Consider the following 19,873-nt stretch of genomic DNA (forward strand, 5'->3'; position numbering starts at 1 on the left):
AAAAAAAAAAAAGCCAGGTGAAGCAGCCCACCCCGTGACCCTAGCACTGTGGGTGGAGACAGGCAAATGCCTGGTTTGGGTTAGTTAACCAGTTTATCCAACCATTGAGTTTCTGATTCATTGAGAGACTCTGATTCCAAGCAATAATGTAACAGTGGGAGACACCTGACTCTGACCTACACACACAGAGAGAGATGCACACACACCCACATGCAAACAAATCCACATACAAACACATACTCATACATACATGTGTCCCCCAAGAAAAACAAAAGACACACACAAACACAGAGAGGTGAAGGAGTGCATAATCAAAAGCCTCTCTTCTCACAAAGAAGGGAAGACACTGATCCCGGGCTAAGGAAGAAGGGTCAAAGGTCAGGCACAGCAGAGAGGTTTGGGACTTGCCAAGATAGGTGGCTATAATTGGAGAAGGAAGCAAGGTTTATGTCAATTAGCCCTCTTGCCTGAAAAAAAAATAGTAAGAATAAAATAGATCCCGAGTGCATTGCCTAATAGGAAATGCAATGACTTTGGTGTAACCACTTCTGAGCTATTAGCAATGGAATTTTTTTTCTCCAGTTGTCATCCAATAAGAAGCCACTGGAAATGAAATTTCCCCTGGTGCTCGGAACACAAAATTTGTTAAGGTCCCCAGGTCTCTATAAAGGCAATTTCATTACTGTAGAAATAAATACATTAAGCTGGCAGTTTCTCTGCCCGTGCAGGAGGTTAGAGTTAATGGCACGCACTACAGACTTCTGTCTTGTGCGTCAATGAGCATCACAGCACTTAGATACATTCTAGTTTTCATTATCCTGACCCTCATTATGGCCTCTGCTTGGGCAGCACCCGGGCTGTTGTGTAAATAAGGTATTAGCGCATATGTGACAAATAATACTGCCCCCGTGGGGTACCATCTCTAGACTGGCGTTGTCACGGTGATTCTGTCATGTCACTCGTGTCGTTGGAAATAGGCCTGACCTGATCAGGACCACACCTGGCTGGAGGCATGGTTGTTTAGAAAAATCAATTTCTATAAATATCTGCTTCTTTGGGCCCTAGAAATCCGTTTTTCTCTTTGAAACCATGCTGACAACCCATCCACCTTTTACTAGATATTACTCTGTTCAACAGTTACTCAATATTAAATTCTTCTTGGACTTAATGTGAAAACAAAACTCTCCGTGGTCTCCACACTGCCTAGAAATCAGAATCATCCAGTCAGGCGTTCTTGTCTTTGGCCCTCCTCTAAAGGCATTGAACTGGGGCTCCCACTTGCCCTTGTAGACGCCCACCCCCAGAGAGTCTTTTTGGTCTAGGACAGTTTTGCTCCAGCACTTCTGCCTTTCCATCCATGACAACAGCCTCATGCAGGCTATCGGCATGTCTTGTCTAGACCAACCTAGTAGGCTCCTAAGTCACTTCCCTATCCCCACTTCTACCCAACTGAAACCTTACTTCTTGAAGTACCTCTTCCCATTCACCCCAAGGTTGGCAGAAAATAATACCCTCCAAAGATACCCACACCTTAATCCAACACCTGCGAAGACATTACCTCATGTGACAAGATGTGGGCAAAGATGCTGAAGTGAAGAGACTATCCTAGACTGTGGGTGTGGTCACAGGACCACAGGACAGCCATGCAGGTGAAGAATAAAGGCAGGCAGAGGTGGGAGTGAGTCGTGCAGCTGTGAGCCAAGAGATACGGTCTCGCTAGAAAATGGTTCTCCCCTACAGCCTCCAGAAGAAACCAGCTAATTATAAATTGCTCTTTGAGGCCGCTATGTTTGTGGTCCAAAGAAATAAACATACTTCTACTAGATTGGTCTCCCTGGCCCAGTACCCACTGCCCCAGGCTTCTAACATAACAAGCTCACCTCCCAGATTCCTCGTTAAACTAGAAGATCTATAGTGAAGCATCATATCAGCCCCCTCTCTTCTGTGTCCCCAGGAACCAGCATGGTGACTGACGCACAGCAGGCAGCCAACCAATGATGACCTGATAAGGCGTTAGAGAGGGAACGGAGGAGAGTTGGCACAGTGCAGTCTCACGCACACAGCGCAGAACAAGCGTTGTCAAACTAAAATTAATGACGAGGCATCAGTAGAGAAAAGCTGGCCTTGCTCACAGCAGCACCCTGCTCTAACCACCGCATAGCAGCCCCAAATCTGCAAACTCATATCCGCATGGTTCTGCTTCTTCCTCTGTGAAATCTTTTTGGGCTCTTCTGTGCAAAGTCACCATCCTGTCTCCACATCCTGTCTTCCCACAAGTCTGTATGCTCTTGGAGTCAGAGATCATCACTCTTTCCTTGTCTTTCTTATTTACACAGCTGTGGTCTTACTATGTAGCCCAGGTTATACTTAATCTTGAAATTCCATCTCCATCTCCCAAATGCTGGGATGAGAGAGGAAAGTCCATTTCAGTTCTTGGTATAGCACCAAAGAAAGGGCGTTTGTTTCCTATTGCTGTTGTCAGTCATTGTTAGTAATGATTATGTTAAACTGCACACAATCACGAGCTGAGAATTACCATCAACAATAAGCACTGACATTAATTACCTCGACAGTAAACTTTTGCTTAACACTGAATGGACATAAGAGGCTAGGCAAGGTGCCTCCTGGCTCCTTAGATAGCGGATTGGGTTCCCCGCTTCCAGAGCTCAGCAAACTGCTATGCACCGATATATTGTCCTGTCCCTCCCAGGCTGAATGCTGAGACATCAGTCCTTACACTGAATCTTTTAATTTGCTTTGTGCCCTTGGCTTCTGATCATTTGTAGATAGATATTAGCCAGGTTCTGAGTTCTAAAATTTCAAACAAGGCTGACTAAGGGATGCCAATCCTTGGCAACCATGATCACTTCCCACCAAGGGCAACTGGAGCATCTGAGGTCCCTGATCCTAAACACCATATGTTCCACCTCTTCTTAGTGCCCCCTAGAGAGGAGCCCTGTAGTCCTTTCACTGATGTCCTTATAAAGCTCTGAAGCTGCCAAAAGTATTCATCACACTGTACTCCAAAGAACTGGAACCCAACTGCTGGAGGAGTGGGGTGTGTTATGATTAAAACAAGTGTGTAAATTAAGTATTAAAATGTTAAACTTTTTATTGATTTTTATTGAGCTCTACATTTTTTCTGCCCCCTCCCTAGCTCTTCCCGCCCCTTCAACCCTCTCCCAAGGTCCCCATACTCCCTATTTACTCAGATCTTGTCTTAAAATGTTAAACCTTTGAGTAAATGAATAATCTTGCAGTTGGACATGAGATAGACAAGCTAACTGGACAAGAAAAAGACGTGACTATGAGAAAAATGAAAGCTTACAGTTAACTAGCTTTTGCATGCATTTGGCTCCACATGTATTAAATCAATCTTCTTTGTATATTACAAAATAAACTTCCAAAAGTCTGTAACATCACATAAACATTTTAAAGGCCAAATATATTGCACAGTATAAAGGTAAATTGTCATGTGCTATCTAAAGCCTTGATGTTGAAAACATCAAGAGCCTGTGGCTACGCAGACCATAGACCCCGAGGAAGAACCTCCACTCTTATTCTACTGCATAGACACCATATTAAACTGACTCTCAAAGACTAATTGTTCCAGAGTGGTGCATCTCTCAACCCCATCAGAGAAACTCCTTTTTGTGGTAGATCTCATTAGCACAGGGATCCACAGTGTATAGAGGTGAGAGAATGAACAAGAGCAGAATTCTCCACCCTAAATGGGATGACTACATCACAAGCCTTCTTCCCAAGTCTCGGGGACCGTTGTGGAAGAAGACACACACACACACACACAAGAGGATACAGGCAGCACAAACAGAACTAGATAGACTTTTTTTTTAAAGGATGTAAGAGTTGGATGGGGAGGTAAGGGGCAGATCTTGCAGGCCTTGCGGGAAGGGAATGAATGTGATCAAAATTCATTATGTATGAAATTCTCATGAAGCTAATAAAAAGGAGAAAAAAGCAGACGCTGGAAGCAAGGAGCCCTTCCCTTTTATCCTGCAAAAAGCTTCCTGACCAAGGAAGAAGGAAAGCAGCAGCATCTAAGGGCATTAACCATACTGTAGACAACAAGAAGGCCAACCATGAGGTTGCTATTGTTTCTGCTATAGGATAAACATGCTGCCAGTGGGAACAGGCCAGAAGCTCATCCAGGGAAAGAATGCAGGGGCTGCTCTACCCGGAACTCTGCCTTCAGGACTCCAGCTGACTGCCTTGGCTTCCCACTGCTTTCAGTGATTTCAGTGCCTTGGTGACTCTGCTACTCTTTGTTCATTAACTCAGAAGCCTCAGAAGAAGGGGCACACTGTTCTGTGTGGGACTCTCACTTGGAACCCCCTAACAGCTGACTCCCATGGGCTTCCCCAGTCAGTTTCTGCTGAATGGATGTAGCCCCGGCCCCAATTTGATGATGTTACCTTTTGTTTGTTTTCTGAATCAGGCTATGCTCATCGTCTCTGCTCGAGGCGTGAGCACTCGATTTGATGATGTTGTTCTATCTATTTTCTCTTTATCTGCTACTCCGTATTGATTCTTCTACATTTGCTTGCTACATACTTACAAACTCATCCAAAACTATTGTAGGTAGATCTTTTTCCAGCCAGTACAGAACAGATGGTTCTAGAAATCCCAGCACTCCCAATGCTAGGTGGAACTGGACTTGAGAACGGTCTTTCAGGCTTTAAGCCAGTTCTTTGTACCAGTTTGCTAAGGACTGTCCCCAGGAACAGAGTCTGAATCAAATCTGAGAAAATGGCTCAGTGTGCAAAGCATCAGAGCAGAAAAAACAATTTTATCCCCAAACCATCAACTGGGTGACCTTGAAACTGTCACTTAGCTTCCCTGTTTGCTTGTCTGTGAAATGTAAATAATCACTTCACTTCTTTTTCACATTCTAGGGCTCTCAGGACCAGCAAATGAGCTGCCCCGGCTTGCAGACTGGAGTATATCCGCAGATGTCAGGAGTCCTGGCGGGGACTTCAGAACATTACAAAACCTTTTGTGCATTTGACTAAAAATGGAGTTGGCTGCTTTAGCAAATATGACTGCACATTTCAGCAGCTAGAAATGAATTTGGAGTCTGCTTCCCCTTGAGGTCGAATAAATTTTCAGAGGGTATTTTCATTACTCTGTTTATTCTCAATAAACTAGAGTTGCTCTCACTGTCGCAGGAAGTTGCCTAGTGACCTGAGATGAGTCATGATCGTCTCTGTCTTTTTTTACAAAGAAACGAATTTGGATAGGGTCAGGGTGGTGGTAGTGGTGGTGGTGGTGGTGGTGCTACTGGTGGTAGTGGTGCTGGTGGTAGTGATGGTGAAGGTGGTGGTGGTGCTGGTGTTGGTGGTGCTGGTTGTGCTAGTGCTGGTGGTGGTGAAGATGCTGGTGCTGGTGCTGGTGTTGGTGGAGGTACTGGTGCTGGTGGTGCTGGTGGTGGTGGTGAGAGCCCCAGCCAATGCTTGTAACTCTAAGAAACATTGTTAACACCATTGCATTGATCCTCACCCTGGTGTTTAAAACATTGGCGTTCAACACATTATGTGTGTTCAGATCCTCCCAGAAGCAGTGCCAAAAGGGAGCTAAATGTGCTCTTATTTTTTTTTAAGGGGAATGCATACATGAAAAGAAATGAGGAACTGTCCGGTTGGCTAGAGTAGCCAACAGACACTATTAGTAGAAGAGAGGAGAGGGAGATGGTTATAAGCATTCTGGGCCATCTGTAGTCTAAGAAAGATCTGGAAAATCTGTCAAAGAGTTCTTGAGCCAAAGTCAGCCATCCGGGAAGCTCTGCGTCTCCCAGGGCATCCTTGCAAGTTTGATCCTGGCTGAGAAGAGCTCACGAGAAGTACACCTTCTGTGCAGCTCCGGCAATATTTCACAGAAACTTCCAGAAGCTCTTGGTTGATTACACGCCCTCCAATGAGAGGCCTGCAAGTGCAGCTAAGGACCATCACAGCTCCGCCACAAAGCTAAAGGCGATGAGACCCAGACGGTCTGGATGACTAAACCAAGGTCAAGTGGCCGGGATGGCAGAGCCAGGGCTGCAGCTAGAACAGTCTGACTTGGGAGTCACCTCCGCAGTGGAGCGAAGGAAAGGAACAATTAAGAAGCAAGGCCCTTCCGTTCAAAACTCAGAAAGGATTTTGTTTCAGACAGGCATGAAAACATTTTCTGGTCTGTGGGTGAATCTCCTTCTATTTCCTAGCAGCGATAGGTATTAGAGTGTATCAATAACGAATAGGTCCTATAACGCACTGGCTTACCACACGTCACAGCTCCCACAGAAAGGTATTCGGCAGTAAAAGGGTCACAGAGAACTGATGAGAACGGAAACATTGGGTGGGAGGTGGGTGTGGTCAAAATATGTGCATACACGTATGAAATTCTCAAAGAATAAAGACAATGTTGGGAGACAACTCCCCTTCCATTCCTTTTTAAATGTTTTCTTATGAGTATTCCAAACATGTCCTCATTACCTGTGCAGGGCTGGAAACAGGAGCACAGGTGGAAGTCAGACTTTGGGTGCTTGAGTAACTTCCTAGTAATTTTATATTACTTGGTTTTCCCGCATCCTGTAAGCTTTACTGTATTGTTCATTCTTAAAGCCAATCAACAAACATATGAGCTTGCCTTGTACCATGCTTGGTACCGGGAGTACATAAATTATAAGACACATCCCTTGCCTTTGGAGTGAGAAACAGAATTGGCTCCCACTTGTGCACACATGGATCTCAAGGCTTCACACGGAGAACAGAGACTCTAACCTATTTTCCCTTCACGGGTAAGGAAACTGTAGCCCGGAGAGACAATCTTGAGTGATCTTTTTGGTAACAGGGCAGGCTCGACTCTGTGTCCAGACGCCTAACCTTGAGTGCCTCCACTGTCACAGTGATGGAAGCTAACAGCATCTGAAGGTCTAGGGAATCTGTGGAGAACCTGAAACAGCAGCCTCAGAGCCTCCAGCACCATCCAGCAAAGTGGGTTTGCCTGGTAATCCAGGCCGAGTGCAACTGTGACCATCAGTGGACTCACCAGAAATGGCAATCCAGTCCTCCTACCTCCCTCTCTCACCTCCTTCCCACATCCAAGGCCTGAAAGCCTTCTCAAGACACTTGCACATGAGCCTCCACCAGGTATTCTACAAACCCCAGCCTAAAGCTCACCCAGACTCCCTAAAGGGCTTCCCCTAGACCCAGGCAGAATTGGGGTGTTTAGAAGAGGGCAGGATTGGTGAAAGAAAACAAATCCACCCCCAGCACTCCAACCACACCTGCCTGTAACTATTAAGGCAGCCAGCAGCCAGAAGCCAGCCATTAGAAGGGAGTGTGCCGTCCTAGGAGTCCGGATACCCCAGCAGCCGAACATGGCTTGTAGTGTTTCCATGTGTCTCCTGTGTGTGAAGTTTCCTTACTGTAAAGGCAATGGAGCTAGTCCCTTTGAGAAAGGCAATACAGTCCAGTCTGTATACCCAATGAGCATGCCCACAAAGGGACAGTGGAAGGGGCGCTATGACTTGGATGGAGTTAAGCGCTGCTCTCTCTAACCCGTCCTTCCCAAAGCTTCAGTAGCTTATTACAGCTCCACTCACAACCACTAAGCTATGGAAGCAACCTAGCAGTCCGTCAACAGAGGACTAGTACACTTGGAGTTGTTTCCAGCCATAAAAAATGAAATTACGTCACTGCAGAAAAATGGATGCAACTGGAGATAATCACATAGAGTTCATTAAGTCAGCCTCAGAAAGACAAATATTCCATGTTTTCTCTCATTTGTGGACCCTAAGATTTTACAGAGGCATATACAAAATCGTGTACCTACAGACAGCAGGCAGGTAGACGTGAGGCTGTCTAGAAGAAGAGCAGGGACTAGAGGGTGGGCGAGGGGAGAGCAGTGGAATCCAATGGAAGGACCCAAAGTATATTATAAGCAGGTATGAAAACAGTCATAGGTAACCCAACACAACAGAGTTTTAAAAGATCTGAAACTCCAGCATTCCCACCCATCCTGAGGATCTATAAGCACTTATTAGTTACTGGGGGAGGGAGAGATTTCCTACCTAGTGGAGCAGCCACTGGTAAGTTGTCCAAGTTCCTGAAATAACCCCTTCTGCCCATGCCATGATGAAATTTGTTGAGTCACAGGAAAGAAAAGAAAAAGAAAGTAGAAGGGGAGGATAATTGACATGGTCAAAATATATATGTACGGAAATGGCGAAGTGAAACGCATTATCATGTATAATTACTATGTAATAATAAAACCTTTGAAAAATAAACTCAAGATAGAACAGACCAAGATCTAAGACTCTAAAGAGCCAACTGAAAGAGAAAGAGGTGGCTAAGAGCAGGCTGGGCCCCTGCCTCATCCCTGACCTCTCCTGTCGCCTCAGCGAGATGCCCATTTCCCTCTCACCTGAATCACTGCCACAGATGCTAGCCCCTCTCCTTTAGTTCCATCCTGAGCATCACAGCTCCCTGGAGCTCTCCAGGGAAGCAAATCTGCTGCAGGTAGCGCAAGGGCCGGGGTAAAGAGCAGACTCTCTATGACTTGCTCCAAGACTCCCATTCAGGACTTGGCACTCACCTGTCTCCCTTTCCCACCCACTTCCACACCCCTGAAACAACCTTTGCTCCAAACAAACCCAAGCCTGCCCCCACTAAAGCACCTAGCGAAATCACTGCCCCTGGAGAAACAGGGCCTTGTTCCCCCATTCCCTTCTTCTTACTCCGTTTTTGATAAACTTCTAGCAGCTCACCTGTGTCACCAACACTGAGAAGTCCTCAAACTTCTAGCAGCTCACCTGTGTCACCAACACTGAGAAGTCCTCAAACTTCTAGCAGCTCACCTGTGTCACCAACACTGAGAAGTCCTCCTTGATCACCCACCCCCCAGGAAGGTCACGCACCCACCTCTCTGCCTCAAGGTGGAACTTGCGAGTGCTAATAAGTCAGGAGTTCGTGACTAGAATTTGTTCCACTCCTGAATTTATCCATTCATCCATACCAGCACTTACAATACTGAGTTCATACATCTGCTCCAAAGAGAAGTTGATGTTGGTAAATCAGCATGTCGAAGCAGTTCTGGCTATTGTATGTTTTCAGGGGCAGACATCCAGACTCAAGTGTTAAAGCTCTCAGAAGACAAAATGATCTGAGGACCACCATAGGGAGCCTGATTTCTAGAAAGGAGTAAGGAGACACCGCACTGCATTCCAAACACTCTGTTCTTTCAATGGAGTGCTAGAACGCTGTTTTATTCATCTATATAGAATGACTTTTTAGATCAAAATAAATCTATATAGTATCACCAATGATTCTTAGGGATTCATCTGTCATCCTAAACGGGCAACATTCCCCTCTGGTCTGCCTCCCTTCTGACTAAGAAACTTGGATTTGAAGACACCCAGGACTGTGAGGCTTTTCTTGCCACGCTCCATTACTGCACACCCCACACAGGATGATAAAGGAAATGGGCTCATTTGAGGCTTAATGGGCCAGCAACACCATTTGGGGGACTAGTAAGCACATGGTTGCTCCTGATCATCCCAAGATCTTCTGCATCTATTAAAGCAAGGCAACAGCAATAATAGCGTGAGAAGAGCCCAGAGAATAAGGCTCTTAGGGCTTGGGAATGGTCACCCAGTCTACTCCCTGCTATGAGTTTACAATGCAATATAGCTCCATAGCTCTTAAAAAGCATTATGGGATACAGAAAGCAAACACTCTGGAAAAAGAGAGATTAATTCCCCCATTTTGTTCTTCTCCTGATTCTGCTCCAAACACACTCCTTCCCTCAACAAGAGAAGGCAAGGAAGCAGAACGCTCTTCAGAAGGGTCCACACAATGAGGCAAGGCATATTGCTACTCAATGAACATGAGCCTTCCTCATCATCCAGAGTGGAAAGGACTGTGGGATCTGTGCAAACAATACAACAGGCGTGCAATGGCTGTGCTGGGTGGAGGTGTGAGGATACAGGGGCCAGGAAAGGGTTCAGAGAGAGGGTGTCACCGTTACAGAAAGAAGATCAGACGTCTGCCATAGAGCAAGGCGAGGGAGAAAGGAAGGGAAACAAGCCACAGGTACAAACACACTGGACTGTGAGCCAGTCAGGGATGCTTAAAACATAACCAGGTCTGTGGGTCAGGAGGCAGGATTTAAAGGCAAAGCTGGAAACCGCAGGAGGCTTGGTGAGTTTAAGTCTTCTTAGTGAGCATGGGGAGCCATCAAGACCAACACAACAAGAAGAGCCACAGAATCCTATGTGGGGCAAGCGAGCTGTGTCTAGCAACAGTTGGAAAGAGCCTGTGAAAAAGAGGCATGGTAGATGTTAGTGGGATGGGGCTGGAGAGATGGCTAGGCTATTAAAACACTTGCTTCATAAACGTGAGGACCAGAGTTCAGGTCCCAGCACCCATATAAAAGCTGTACTGTGTCCCTTGTGTGTCTGTAACAGCAGAACTGAAGGCAACGGAGATAGGAGGATGCTGGGGCTTGCTAGATGACAGCATGGACAAAAACCACAAGCTCCTGATTCAGCTGGAGACCCTTTCTCAAAATAACAAGGCATAGCGTGGTAGAGGGGGACGCTTCATGCCATCCTCTGATCTCTGTGCCAAACATGCACACCTATTCACATGTCTGCAGACACCACACATGCTCCAAGAAAGGTAAGTTTGCTGGGTTACATTATGCCCTTAACTTGGGCAATCACAAAGAAGACAAAGGGAGAGGAGAGAAACAAGGGATATTAAGTAAGTAAAACCCACAGGACCGTACGATCAGTGGAAGTGTTGGAGGCAGCAGTCACAGAGCACAGTGTTCTGCAAGGCAGAAAATGCAGAAGACTGGGGTCTGTGGTCCCACAGCACATCCAAAGGAGCTGTCCCAAAGACACCAAGCCCAAGGAACTGGAACTCAGGGGGAATCTATCTGGACCCCTGAGTATGACTGTGATGAGTGTCTACGTAGTACAGAAGCCACAGGACTGAAGGAAATAGTCCAGGAGGAGCCATAAAGTGAGAAGAGAGTAAAAGATGAGCTCAAGGGAGTAGCATTTAAGAGACAATGAATGAGCAGAATGCACAAAGGAGGCTGAGGGAAAACAGAGACAGTGGGGAGGGGCAACTCAGAGGTAGCTTCTCAGACAGAGCAACGATGGCTCTTCTGTCTGCTGCACATACAGCATCGTCCGTGAGGCCTAGCCCACAAGTGCGCATATGTGCCACATGAATTTTCCCTGTCGTAGAAAATCATGTCTGTCTTCACCATAAACCCTTCCTGATTACCGGAAACCTCTCTTCAATAGAATACCTGTACTAGAACTCGTGGGTTTGCTAGAACCTTTGAAAGTAGATAGGACGAATTTATTGCCCCCCCCCAAAAAAAAGTAAACCCTCTCCCACCCACTCAGGCACAAAGAGCCTGGGACCCAGAGTGACTCCCGTATTTCCTGGGTTGGGGACCCAGTTATTCATTGTGCTCTCCTTTGTCCTGACCCCCAAGGTCAAGACTGTAAAGATGAACAGCCCCCACTGGGGATTCTTGTGAGCTAACCAAAAATGCTTCTGTAATATGTTTTGATTTATGCCCCATGTTTTTTCCCTCTGCTGTCTAAATTACCGAGAACACTTTCACGGGGAAAAATCATTCCCCATCTTCTAGGATTAAAAATAATACACACAGTTGCATCGCCCAAAATATCTTCTTTCCCCTGGGATGGAATGTTTGAAATCCTATTTTGAATACCACTGGCAGGGCCTTTCCTTTAAGTTAGAGGTTTCCCTCTCCCAGGAGTCTTGTCAAAAACTGTTACCTCTCTTTACTGGGTCCCCCCCCCCCATCTAGTCTCCAAGCAACAGCCAGGAAATCCCGCTAGAAAACCTACCTTGCTGTTGTTCATAACCCCACAATACTTTCCAAGGCTTCCAGTGCCCACGAGCACAGGGCTCCCCTCATTCTTCCAGCCTTCTTTCCCCTCCGCACGCTGCTCTCTCTTAGTCTGTAAAATCTTCTTCATACTCAAGTAGACCTTAAATAGCTGACCGCTATCACCGATTTTCCTTACAGATTCATAGTGGGAAACAAGCTAAATGTCCCACCCGTTAAAATGTTTTTCAACCTATTATTAGGAAGAAAAACCCTACAACTTCAGTCTATAACTCCTTCTCTTGTCTAGGAAATCTGTTTTTTATGTCTCGATCAATCAGGCCGATACAGATAGCTAAAGAACTGTCCATAAATACTTTAAAGAGAGAAACGCACTGGTATTTATCATGGCCTGGACACTCAGTGTATTTGCCATTTATCATTCAATCAGTGGCTGTCTACTCTGCACTAGGAATGCTCCCTTGCACCCCATGTCCAGGCCACCACTCATTAAGAGGTTACAAGAACCACCCTTCAAAGTGCAAAGCCACCAAAGAGCAAAACACCAAAAGAGCAGGTGTCTGTAACTCTAGAGTTTTGTGGGGAGAGGGTCATTGTTGTTATTTTGTTTTGTCTCTTTACACGGCCCTGCCTGTCCTGGAGTTCACTGTGTTGAGCAGGCTGTGCTCAAACTCACAGAGACCTGCCCACCTCTGCCTCCTGAGTACTGGGATCAAAGTGTGCTCTGCCACATCTAGCTAACCCTAGAGTTTCAACCTCTCTTCCTCAGCTTCCTCCTCTCCTCTGATCCACCTTCTCATTGTCCCATCTCAGTCCACTCTGAAGAAGACCCATCCCCCACTCCAAGCCTCTGCTCAGCCTCTTGGTGCATCTGCCTGTACATTTTCCTAGGACCCCTTATACTCCACGCGTGACTTTTGGGTAAATTATATGAATCTCCACAAGAGCAAGGCCACCCCTGCTCCTCTAAGACTCAGAACTTCAGCCCCTCCGTTCCTGATCTTCTTTGTGGACGTTAATGGCAAACCTGAATTCTCTTCCTGATTCCCCAAATCTTTTCACCCGGACCCCCTTTAACCCACCAATAACCCAACAACAAGCTACCCAACCCCCAAGCCCCTTGTGGCCTCTAGTTCTCTCCACTACCGTCATTCCCCACCCCATTTCACCAGGGGCTTGTAAAGGATCCCCAAAGCAGATCTGCTTGTGATTTAGTGCAACTGAATTGATTTAGAAGAGACCCAGGAAGAGAGTGGGAGAAACAGGAAAGCAAGAAGCAAGTAAGGGAACAACAGTTCCAAGTGAAGTCCCCGTCTTTGCCTGAGCTTGGGGGGGGGGGTGGGAGGTCCAGAGTCAGAATTTTGACTTTGAAGCCCAGGAACTAAGCTCTCATCCTCTTACTCAGTCAGTACTCATATATGGGAGAACCCCTGGGGATGAAAACTCCTAGAGGCATCAAGAAAGAGTTCCTAGTAGACAAAGGAAGGCTATAGGTACAAGCCAGAGAGGAAAGTATACACGGAACTAAAAGATGCTGTTATTGTACAGGGAAGAGCCGATCTGAGAGACAACAGCATCTATGTGAAGATGCAGGAAGAAGACAGCCATCTAGGGACCATGGGACAGGCCCTCACAGGACACCCAGCCTGTCTTGACTTTGGACTTCTCAGACCCATGAGAAATAAATTTCTGTCCTTTCAAAGCCCATGGCATTTGTTACAGTAGCCCAAGCTACTCAGATTAGCTTGAGCATCTTCTCCCTCCTGCTTTCTCCCCGTTGCCCTTGGATTATATTCTGCCTCTGCTTTCTCCTGCTATGCCTCCCTGCACCCCCATCTCTTCTGCATCTGGCTTAGATTTCACGTTCAACATTTCTCTTCAACCAACAGACTTTCTTTCCATTAATCCTCTACCACGTGATAACTTGCCTTCATCGCCATCTTAACCAGATTTAGAATCACCATAGAACCACACCTTTGTGCCTTTGAGGGTGTTTTCATAAAAGTGTTGAACAAAGCAAAGAAGCCCTACACTGAGTGTGGGCAGTGCCATGCTATGAGCTGGGGCCTGAACTGACTAAAAGGGAAAGAAACAGAGCACCAGGTACCTATCTCTCAGCTTCCTGACTACGGACACAGTGTGAGCAAACACTGCAAGCCCGGCACCACAAGCCCCCGCTGTCCCGACTTCCCCTTGAACGGTTTCCTCACTATTTAGCTCTATCGTTATTTTGTTGCAGCATTGAGAAAAGTAACTAGTGCATCCCAGAACACCGGGAAGTGCTCCTCTCAGAACTGCTTTCTTCCTGTCCTGCCTCTACAGGTGGGATACTGAAGGCTTCAGGAGAAATGGCATCACCTTGGGGATGGCTGTCATTTTCAACCCACGGGATCCTTTGTCAGCTGGTCCTGTCCTGTTTCTCTGCTGTCATGATAAATGTTATGAAGACACCAGGTTAGCCTCACTCTAAGTAGACTTGATACAGATATAGACACTCTGCAAGATACCTATTTACAAAAGGATTTTCTGCAGGAAGTGTTAAATAATACAAATAAATAATCCCAGCTAACCCCGTTTGCCAGCCTGGTTGCTCAGGGCTCCCGGTTCATTGCAGCCACTTGAAACCACCTTCAGACAAACTTCAGTAGAAAAGAAAATGTTTAGATATGTCTTCCTTCACTGCGCCTACTAAGCTGCAAAAAATAAACAAGAGCCACCAAAGGGAGAAGACAGTCTGTACAAAACATCCTACGAGACGGCTTTGCATTTTAGCATCACCCTCTGGGCAATCGCCCCTATAAAAAGGTTCCTCTAAATGCACATCCGTGCTGCTGACATCAGCACCATCTCTGTGCCTTACTGTGCTAATGTAGCTCTCAGAGGCGAGGAGTGGGTGTGGGTTGGAGGAAGAGAACGTCTAGAAAGGAAAGGATGCCCACAGTGTTACTCATGAGGCTGCAGAGACAGTGACGTCGGAGGCGTACAAATCCATTCATCTTGGGAGTTTTGAGATAGTAATTGCTGTGATTAGGGAAGTCTTCAAGGAATCAAGAGACTAACTAAAAAAAAAAACTTGAGAAACTAGATTCCCTGCGATAAGATGGCTCCGTGGATTCCCAGTAACAGCCGGGTCTGAAAGACACTCTGGCCTCTGCTGAAGGCAAGAGTCAGCATTGCCTTGGAAATCTTGGGGCTGAACCAGCCTCCTAGGGAATTTTCCACACCAGCTGCTGAACACCTCATCCCATCCCCAAAATATCCTCTCTCGATAGCAATTTCTTCTGCGGGGGGGTGGGGGGGAGTCTCCTCAGGAGGCCCCTTGACAATGGGCCCTCTCACCTCTTCCTGGTTCTTCTGTGATCCCACTTTCAATGCACATAATATAAATGCCTCAGTTAAAGTCCAAAATAGGAATTCCACAAAAGTTCACCAAGCATCAGTTGTAACTGGGGCACCAGATGCACAAAGTTGAGCAACAGAGACTGTGCTGCACAGGAGCTGAGCAACTGAGGTAGAAGCAATTACTTGGCTGTAGGGCGTGGAGGGCGGTACCTTCACCTCCACCTCTGTGTGATGTATAAAAGGCTCAGCCACTCACCCTGGGGCTCAGAGGTTACACACAGCCTCCTGTGACTCTTACAGACAGCTGCCAAACTTCATGTAGCTCCTTATGCTCTTCCAGGGTAGCGGGTCCAAAAGCAAGGGCGGACAGAAGTTTGCTCCAGTGAATGACATTTTCAAGAGCCAAATCCTTTCTCACCATAGCTCCTCAGACTCAAGACAATTCACCAGGCAAAAATCTCTATGACCAGTTAGATGCAACTGAATAGCCACTATAAGCATATTTATCTCCAAGGACCCATGAGATTTAGTATTTGAAAACCTAAACCAAATTATATGTTTAATAGTAGCACATAGTAGTGTTAAGTAATTGGTGTAGAATAAAGGAACTCCTGTGGGTTTAAGCGAGTGTTAGCTGCTAATATGTGATACTTCAGTATAACACAACCAGGGGAAACCACAAGACGAAAAGGGCCATTTTCATAGAAAGTAAAATCTAACCTTCAGGTTCTCAGGTTCGAGCCAAGGGATAGAACATTTGCAGAAAATCCTAGCTCATGTTTAATTCATCCGAATTTTTAATTCGCCTTGGGCTTCATGTCCTTGAATTGCCTCGAAAGAGGTCATCTGAAACAGCCTTGTGGTTATGCCTCCCCTGCCTCATAGAGAAGAGGAGAAAAGAAAGGCAAAGAGATTGCCATAGCCAATTAAAAGAGCAAATGACTCAGCCGGGATCTTGCGGAATTTGTGGGCCCTTCTGAGAGTCCATTGCCACTTAAAGATGTTTGATGGCACCTCAGAGGCCAGTTGCAGTTAGACCACCATGCAGAGAGGCGGTCCACTCAACAGACATTTGCACCATGGACATGAGATGTTTGATCTGACAAGCACATGTCAAAATCCTCAATTTCTCTGTTATACGTATGTTGTACAGTATAGGCTGGTCATTTCTATTCAGCTACCAATATAAACCCATTTTCTTCTGTACATAAGTATATGGTACAGTTTTCCTCTCTCTCTCTCTCTCTCTCTCTCTCTCTCTCTCTTCTTTTTTTTTTTTTTTAAGGTCAGGGTCTCAAGTATCCAGGCTGGCCACAAACTGCTAATTAAGGGGGCTGGAGAGATGGCTCAGAGGTTAAGAGCATTGCCTGCTCTTCCAAAGGTTCTGAGTGCAATTCCCAGCAACCACATGGTGGCTCACAACCATCCGTAATGGGGTCTGGTGCCCTCTTCTGGCCTGCAGGCATACACACAGACAGAATATTGTATACATAATAAATAAATAAATAAATAAATCCTGCTAACTAACCCAGGATGACCTCGAACATTCAATCCTCTTGTTTCACGTCCTGAGTTCTGGGATTGCAGGTGTGTGCTGCTACCCATAGCTGGCTTATGTGGCAGTGAAGAACCAACCCAGGGCTTCAAGGCTGCTAGAAAAATACCCTACCAGCTGAGCTACATCCTCAGACCACACTGCAGTTTCTATCAAACCAGCATTTGATGAGAACCTACTATGCGCTCAGCACCCTATGTGATGTTCTAAGAGAATTTAGTAAATGCATTAATTATCTCTAGAGCTGGTGGGTAAAAATCACCACTTTAACCACTGAAGAGTGAGCATTCAAGATGAGTTTTCATGTTCAACAAAGAAAAATGCAGGACAGCTAGTTAAATTTATGCTTTACATAAATAACCGCAACAAAATTTTAAGAGTATCCCAAGTTTTATCTGAAACATACTTATCTTAAATCTTCTTCTACAATTCAAATTTCACTGGCTATTTGGTATTTTATCTGCCAACCCCAAGTTACGGACTAAAGAAGCACAGCCGTCAACCATGCCACTCACCATACAAAAGCTAGCTAGTAGTACCATGCTCTGTGCTATGGCTTGGATGCATTTCCCCAAGTTCATGTGCTGGCAACCTGAGGGCCAAAGCGACAGGGCTGAAGAGTAGTACCTATAAGAGGTGAGGGAGCTTGGGAAGTGACTCAGTAGTAGGGCATGTCCTTAGCATGTGTGCTGCCCTAGGTTCAATCCCCAGTTTATAACCCTGAAGGGTAATCTGAGCACACAAGATCTACCCTCGTAAGTGAGCTAATCTCACTGTCCAGGGAGCAGGCCTTTTGTAGGAGTGGGTTTGCTGCAAAAGCAGGTTTGGTCAGGCTTACATATGTAAATAAATGTCATTAGGTCGGTACAATTGGAAGTATAAGGTACCAGTATTGAGTAAATCGATTCTTCTAGAGTTAATGTGGCCCTTATCATGATTAATGAAGAAACAATGAACATTCAGACTCGTAGTAGCTAATACACTCTCTCAATCTCTTAGTCATCCTTGTTTTATCGTCATGTGCGTGAGTCGGCTAAAATGCAATGACTACCTCTCTAAAAACCAATAGCCAAAGTAACTTGGTTAGGTTCCCTCTCCTCTCCTTCTCTCCTTTCCACTGTGGATAACACAGCAGGGAGGCCATAGATGCCAGAATCTTTTGCCTTCTTATTGAAAATTGATGTTTTTTCATACAATGTTCTGACTATGGTTTTCCCTCCCCCAACTCCTCCCAGATCCTCCCACTTCTCCACCCACCCAAATCCACACCCTTTCTTTCTCTGTCCCATTAGAATACAAACATCTAAAATCATCATAATAAGATAAAGTAAAAACAAACAAGGATAGGACAAAACAAGCAAACAGAAGGAAAAGAGCCAAAGAGAAGCGCAAGAACACATATAGACACAAAGACACAGACTCTGGTGCCAGCAACTTGAGTTCAGACTTCTCGACTTCCACGACAATGAGAAACAAATTCCTTCTCTCAAATAAAAACTGAGTCTGTGGTATTTTGTTATAGCAGCAGCAAATATACTAAGACAATGAGTGCCAATCATGGAAATGTGTAAAAATGAGCAAGCTTTCACTTCTGTCAAACTACCAAACCTGCCTTTGTCAAAATATCCAAGACCTCCTCATTATCAAGTCCCAGGGCCACTATCGTGGCCACGAATGGCTCAGCCTCACAGCTGTATCCATGAGAAGCCATCTAGATTAGCATCCGCGCCCTTAGCATGACCACCTCACAGCTGTATCCATGAGAAGCCATCTAGAATAGCATCCGTGCCCTTAGCATGACCACCTCACAGCTGTATCCATGAGAAGCCATCATCTAGAACAGCATCCATACCAGTAGCATGACTCCAGAGTCTGGAAACAAGGCCTCTGCCTCCAGCTCTCTCTCTCCTCCCAACACTCCGTCTCTCCATCTTTACTCCAAACTTCATTCCGTTAATATTCTTTCCTTTCTGGAAGGCCTTCCCCCAATCTTCTATGAATAGCCCCTTCCTTCCTTTTGGGTCTGCATTTAAATGTTACCATATCAGAGAGGTCTTTTCTAACCACTTTAAATAACCTCATTAATGTTGTGTTAACTTGGCCGGGTCACATGATGCCCAGTTATCCATGCAAATGTTCCTTAGAAGGTGCTTGCTTTTAGGCTAAATTAACAATGAATTCAGTGGACTGAGTAAAACATTTCATCCTCCATTATGGGGTGGTCATGTAGTCAGCTGTGGAACTGGATAGAACTAGATGGCTAGGTTTTCTTAAGTAAGAAAGCTTTCTTCAGCTTCCAGACTCATCTCCCAGTGAGAATTCTTGGGTTGACTTCCCTGGTTCTCGAGTCTTCGGACTTGAACTGGAACTAAACCACTGGTTCTCCTGGGCCTGCGGCTGGCTGACTCATTCTACAGATCTTGAGACCTGCTCACCTCCACAGTCATGCAGGCCAAATCCTAATAATTCAAATTATATTCACATACATCCCTTACGAACTCTGTTTGTCAGAAGGACCTTGGCCGCCTCACTGTTCTTTATCACGGCAAGGCTCACAGCAGTAAGAATATGATTTGATGGTCTATGTTAAATATGCCGTTATCCCCAGAACCTGCCCCACTAGATTACAACCCCTCCCATGGGGAGATAACTTGTTTACTTAGTTCACTCTTGCACACTAAATGTACTTGGCATAAGGGAACTCTTAATACACAGTAATACTACAGTGAATAAACAAACCAAAATAAAGAAGTCTGTAGTTAAACAGTTATAGCAAAAACATAAGCATACAATTATCTACTTTAAAGGCATTGTGGATAGCAGCTAACCCAATTTCTTCAACCAGAAGATCTGAGTAACTTTCCCAAGGCAAATACCGGAACCCAGATACAAGGGTAGCATTTATCCAACTCTCAAATGCAAGCTCTATCAAGATATCTTATCATCTTTGAGTTCTGTTGCAAGGAATTCTGTGAAAGAGTTGCTGGAGCCACGCTGTCATTTATTTGGAAACTTGGCTTGAGTCTCTCCATTTGGCACTAATAAGTCCTTCAGTCTCTTCAGATTCCAGTCTTTGGAGTC

General features: G+C 45.6%; 1 protein-coding gene across 1 annotated transcript in view; it reads right to left on the minus strand.

Annotated features, from left to right (window-relative positions):
- The window catches only part of Kcnk10 (potassium two pore domain channel subfamily K member 10), a 135,687-nt gene that overhangs the window by 75,714 nt on the left and 40,100 nt on the right, over nucleotides 1-19,873 (minus strand). The window lies entirely within an intron of this gene.

The sequence above is a fragment of the Microtus ochrogaster genome, chromosome 1, assembly GCF_000317375.1.
Source record: "Microtus ochrogaster isolate Prairie Vole_2 chromosome 1, MicOch1.0, whole genome shotgun sequence".
Classification (NCBI taxonomy): domain Eukaryota; kingdom Metazoa; phylum Chordata; class Mammalia; order Rodentia; family Cricetidae; genus Microtus; species Microtus ochrogaster.